The sequence below is a fragment of the Gossypium raimondii genome, chromosome 9 (assembly GCF_025698545.1).
Source record: "Gossypium raimondii isolate GPD5lz chromosome 9, ASM2569854v1, whole genome shotgun sequence".
Lineage (NCBI taxonomy): Eukaryota > Viridiplantae > Streptophyta > Magnoliopsida > Malvales > Malvaceae > Gossypium > Gossypium raimondii.
In genome coordinates this window covers 17,101,736-17,106,827 of record NC_068573.1, presented here as the reverse complement: position 1 = coordinate 17,106,827, position 5,092 = coordinate 17,101,736, and the positions used below count along the sequence as shown (strand labels likewise).

General features: G+C 37.7%; 1 non-coding gene across 1 annotated transcript; it reads left to right on the top strand.

The window, feature by feature from the left end:
* Positions 1-3,066: 3,066 nt before the first annotated feature.
* LOC128032907 (small nucleolar RNA R71) lies at positions 3,067-3,173 on the top strand. The gene has a single exon (XR_008189248.1). It is a non-coding gene; the product is annotated as a small nucleolar RNA R71 (small nucleolar RNA).
* Positions 3,174-5,092: the final 1,919 nt, after the last annotated feature.

The window sequence follows — 5,092 nt, the reverse complement described above, 5'->3', positions numbered from 1 at the left end:
CCGGTAAGAATATATATATGAAAACAACAAATAGTATAAAAAAGTAATTTTGGCGAAGTAGTGTTCACCCAAAAGCTCTTTTCGGCATTTAGAAGGGGTTAACTCTAAAATGGAAAATAAATAGACAAGGATTCTCATCAGACTACAATGATAAGTGAGATTGAAGTGGAATCATGAAAGGAATGGTTATAAGGTATGATTCCATGTCAATCATATAGTACATCTAGTGACCAATGTGGTCCCATACTAGCTAATATGTGGGGTGCTGGTTAGAATTAATCGAATGTGAACTACAAGGGTTAAAGACTAAAGGTGTAATCAGATGAGTTTCTTAGAAGTGACAGAATTTGATAAGGCCATTCCTTCTCGTACCATAAAATGGCACTTTTCCCAGTTGAGTACGAGATTCGTTTCTTCGCATCGCCTTAGCACCTTAGTTAGATTGGTTAAGCAATCATCGTAAGTATCTCCGAATACTGAAAAATTGTCCATAAAAAATTCCAAATATTTCTCAACCATGTCAGTAAAAATAGATATCATACATCTTTGAAATGTAGCAGGTGCATTACATAAACCAAATGGCATGCGTCTAAATGCAAACGTACCGTACGGGTAGGTGAATGTCATTTTGTGTTGATGTTCCGGAGCTACTGTAATTTTGTTATACCCTGAGTATCCATCGATAAAAAATTAGTAATCTTGTCCTGCGAGTCTATCTAGCATCTGGTCCAAGAACGACAAAGGAAAGTTATCTTTCATAGTCGCCTTGTTCAGCTTCTGATAATCAATACAGATTCTCCATCCCGTAACCGTTCTAGTTGGTATCAACTCATTGTTCTCGTTCTCTACGATCGTGATACCTCTTTTTTTGGCACGCACTGGACCGGGCTTACCCATGAACTGTCTGAGATGGGATAGATGATGCATGCATCTAACCACTTGATGATCTCTTTTGTTACTACGTCTTTCATGATGGGGTTCAGTCTTCATTGTCCATCGGTCGTCCCTTTTTTGTCATCTTCCAGGATAATCTTGTGCATTCATACAGATGGACTAATGCCACGAATATCGGCTATGGTCCATCTGATGGCCTTCTTGAATTGTTTCAGAAATAAGATAAGTTTCTCTTATTGCTTAGTGGTCAATTCTGCTGAAACAATCACAGGCAGAGTAGAAGCATTACCTAAATAAACGTATTTTAAATGAGAAGGTAATACCTTGAGTTCTAATTTAGGTGGCTCCTCGATCGACGCTTTTGGTTGATAATAGTCCCTCTTTTCTAACTCCAAAGATTCAAAATGAGATTGCGGATTAAATTCCCTTTGATTAGCTTCTAGCAAAGCTAAGTATTCATCCTCCTCTTCATCATTTGGAGGATTTGATGTTAAAATTCTTCCTAGTGGGTCCTCAACACAGTTGAGTTCCTTTTCCACTATTAAATCCTCTAAATCGAACACTGCAGAGCAATCATCCATTGTGTCAGGAAACTGCAGAGCTCGCCCTTCTGCACATCAATAAGGGTCTTTCCAGTTGCTAGGAACGGCTTTCCTAGGATGATTGCTACTTCTTTGTCTGCTTCAAAATCTAGAATTACAAAGTCAACAGGGAAGATAAACTTATCTACACATACCAATACGTCCCCAATTTTTCCTTCTAGATGTGCTAAGGATCGATCTGCTAGTTGAAGCGTAACTGTAGTTGGTCTAACTTCTCCTATCCCCAACTTCCTAAATATTGACATAGGCATCAAGTTGATACTTACATCTAAGTCATATAATGCCTTACTACAATATGTTGCTCCAATGTTGCACGGTATGGTAAAACATCCAAGATCCTTCAATTTTGGGGTAGTTTGTCTTGAAGATATGCACTGCATTCCTTCGTCAGAGCTACAGTCTCAAATTCTCCAAGTTTTTGTTTCTTAGACAAGATATCTTTCATGAAGTTGACGTAGTTCGACATTTGCTCAAGTGCTTCAACCAATGAGATGTTGATGTGAAGTTGCTTGAGTACGTCAAGGAACTTATTGAATTGAATCTTCTTCTTCTGTTTCTGAAGTCTTTGAGGGTAGGGTGGTGGTGGTTTCATTATTGGGACTGATTCTGGTTGATTCGTCTTTGGCGGTAATTCTACATCTAACGACATTGTTAGTTCATCAGAATTAGCTGGTCCTGAGGTTACTTTGTCGGGTTTTGCAGATTTTGGTTCTGGTGAAATTGGAATTTCAACACTTGGTTGAACTTCTTCTGAATCTTGAGCGTTAGCCTTCAACAGTGTTGGGCTCTACTATCTTTCCACTCCTCAATGTCAACTCTTTACAATGTTCCTTCCTAGATTTCTCAGATTCTCCATGTCACTATGTAGAGCACCTTGTGGTCCGTTCCTGAGCTTAGTAGCAAGCTGGCCCACTTAATTCTCCAAATTCCTTAGAGTGGCGTCGTTTTTCGCCATGTATGCCTTCAATAAATTCTCTAAGCTATTGGATGGTTCTGCTTGGGTTGGTTTCTGAACTTGTTGGGGAAAACTAGGCGGCTGAGTTGGTCTAGGTTGGGCGTAAGTGCTACTGGTTCCAGCCCCTTGGTTACTCCAAGAAAAATTCAGGTGATTTTGCCACGATGAGTTATAAAAGTTGGATTGCAGTCCTTGCCTCCCTCAGTTTTGGTTTTGGTTACCCATGTAATATACGGATTCAGGGTTCGATGTACATTCTTCAAACAAATGTCCTTCCCCACAATAACACAGGCTATATTCTCAAATTGGTTAGGTGGTTGGGCTGCAAAACTGTTAGACTCATTAGTGGTAAGATTCTTAAGCATTGAGGATATTGAACATACTTGGGATGCGAGTAAAGTGAGAGCGTCCACTTCATGTATTCCAGCGACTCGTTTGCCTGACGCTGCTCGATTGGTTGGCCATTGATAATTGTTGCTACCAATCTTCTCAATAATTTTGTAAGCCTCATTATAAGACTTAGAAAGGAGAACACCATTAGCAGAGGCATCCACAACCATCCTCATGTGAGCGTTGAGACGAATATAGAATGTCTCAAGTTGAATGCAATGTGGGATTCCATGATGAGGGCACTTTCGTAATAACTCTTTGTACCTTTCCCATGCCTCATATAGAGACTCATCATCCATTTGTTGTAAGGCAGTGATCTCATTCCCCAACTTGGCATCCTTGCTCAGTGGGAAATACTTCATGAGGAATCTCTCAGCTAACTCTTGCCATGTAGAAATGGAGTTCAGTGGCAATGAGTTCAACTAGGCACGAGCTCTGTCCCTTAGTGAATATGGGAACAGCTTTAGTCGTAATGCATCTTCGGGTACTCCGGCAAACTTGAAAGAATAGCTCACTTCCACAAATAGTCTTAAGTGAAAATGAGGATCTTCAGTAGGCATTCCACTGAATTGGCTCAAAGTCTGAAGCATCTGGAACATGACTGGATTCAGCTCAAATTATTGTGCCTCAATTTTGGGTCTCCTAATACCCAGATTAAGATCGTTAAATACTGGCACGACATACTATCATAAAGCTCTATCCTTATCATCAGAAATAAGGATAGGATTCTGTGCAAGGTTTGCTCCCTTTCCTTGATTCATATTCTCAAAGTTTATCTGTTCGGTCCTTCTATGGTTCGCTTGTCTTCTTCACTGTCGAAAGGTTTGTTCTATTTCAGGGTCCACAGGGAGTAAGTCGATAATCTGGTCAATACTCATAAACACCTGAAATAATCACAGAAAGATTAAGTAAGTAAAGATTTAAACAAGAAAATAAATAAACCAAAATGTAAAAATAGATTCACAAATAATGGCTTTTTTTTAAAACAGTCCCCGGCTGCGGCGCCAAAACTTGGAACGACGAAAATGTGCAAGTGTACACAATCGCAACAAGTAATAAAGTGACAAGTAAATGTCAAGTTAACGTAACCACGGGGACTGTAAAAAGGAATATTTATGAAATTAATGTTAAAACACTTTGGTGATGGAAAATATTTTGGTTTAAAGATGATTAAAAACTAAGGGTTAAAAAAGGGTTAAAAACTAAGTAAAAAAATAAAAAATAAAAAGGTTCTAATGCACGATTTCAAATAAGGTTTAATCAAGATGATATAATTGTGTTGGATTAATTACAATCTTTTAACATAGAATTACTAAACTTATGTTTATACTGCTATGAACAAATTCACGGCAACTCAGTAATTTGCTAACTACTGCCCATACATACTTATTAAATTAATCAATCTCTTGAACATTTTTCAATGACAATCCAAGCGATTAATCAATCTTCACAAGCATATAAAAGATAAATTGAGGTAACAAAGTATTTCTACCTTGAAACAGTTTAATCACAATAATCTTGCAAGTTATGCAAGGCATATGTATCGCCAAATACAATGCTAAATTAACTTCAGCTACCTTAGAAGAATAAACATGCACTGATTAAGTATTGTGTCGACTAATTACAATTTCAATACGATTTAATAATTAATTCGTTAGTTATCTAACAATTAATATTGCAAGAATAACTTAGGCATGTTTTTACTTAATCAAGCATCTTACCGAGGCCTATAATAGCACAAACACAATTTCAATAATTCAAGCAGGCAAAATATAATCAACCCAACACGGATTAAATTCAAGCTAGATTGATTAAAATAATCATTTCAATAGCATAAATATTCATAAACATGTTTGTCAAAACAACAACGAAATTTAAAGAGATAGGGAACAAGAAGAAAATCTAGTGTTTCTCCGCGGCTTGACTGAGTTCTCCGTTCTTTATTCTCCATTGTCCTCAGCTATTAAGATGGCTTATGAACACTTTAATTGCTACTAAAAAATTGTTGATGTGGAACTCTTTCCCAAGAGAAGAAATCGACACTTGAACAAAAGAGAAAATGAGAAGGAAAAGTTGAGAGAAAATGAGAGAGGAGAAGAGAGAATGAGAGTGTGAGGGATGAGTTGAATGATTAGCAAGGGGTGGCTTTTATAGCTGATTTTGGATGCTAAAAATAGAAAATTCCATCAGCCAAAGAGCCCCCCTTGGCCGGCCACACACATGGCAAAGTTGAGAGATTCAACTTTGCTAA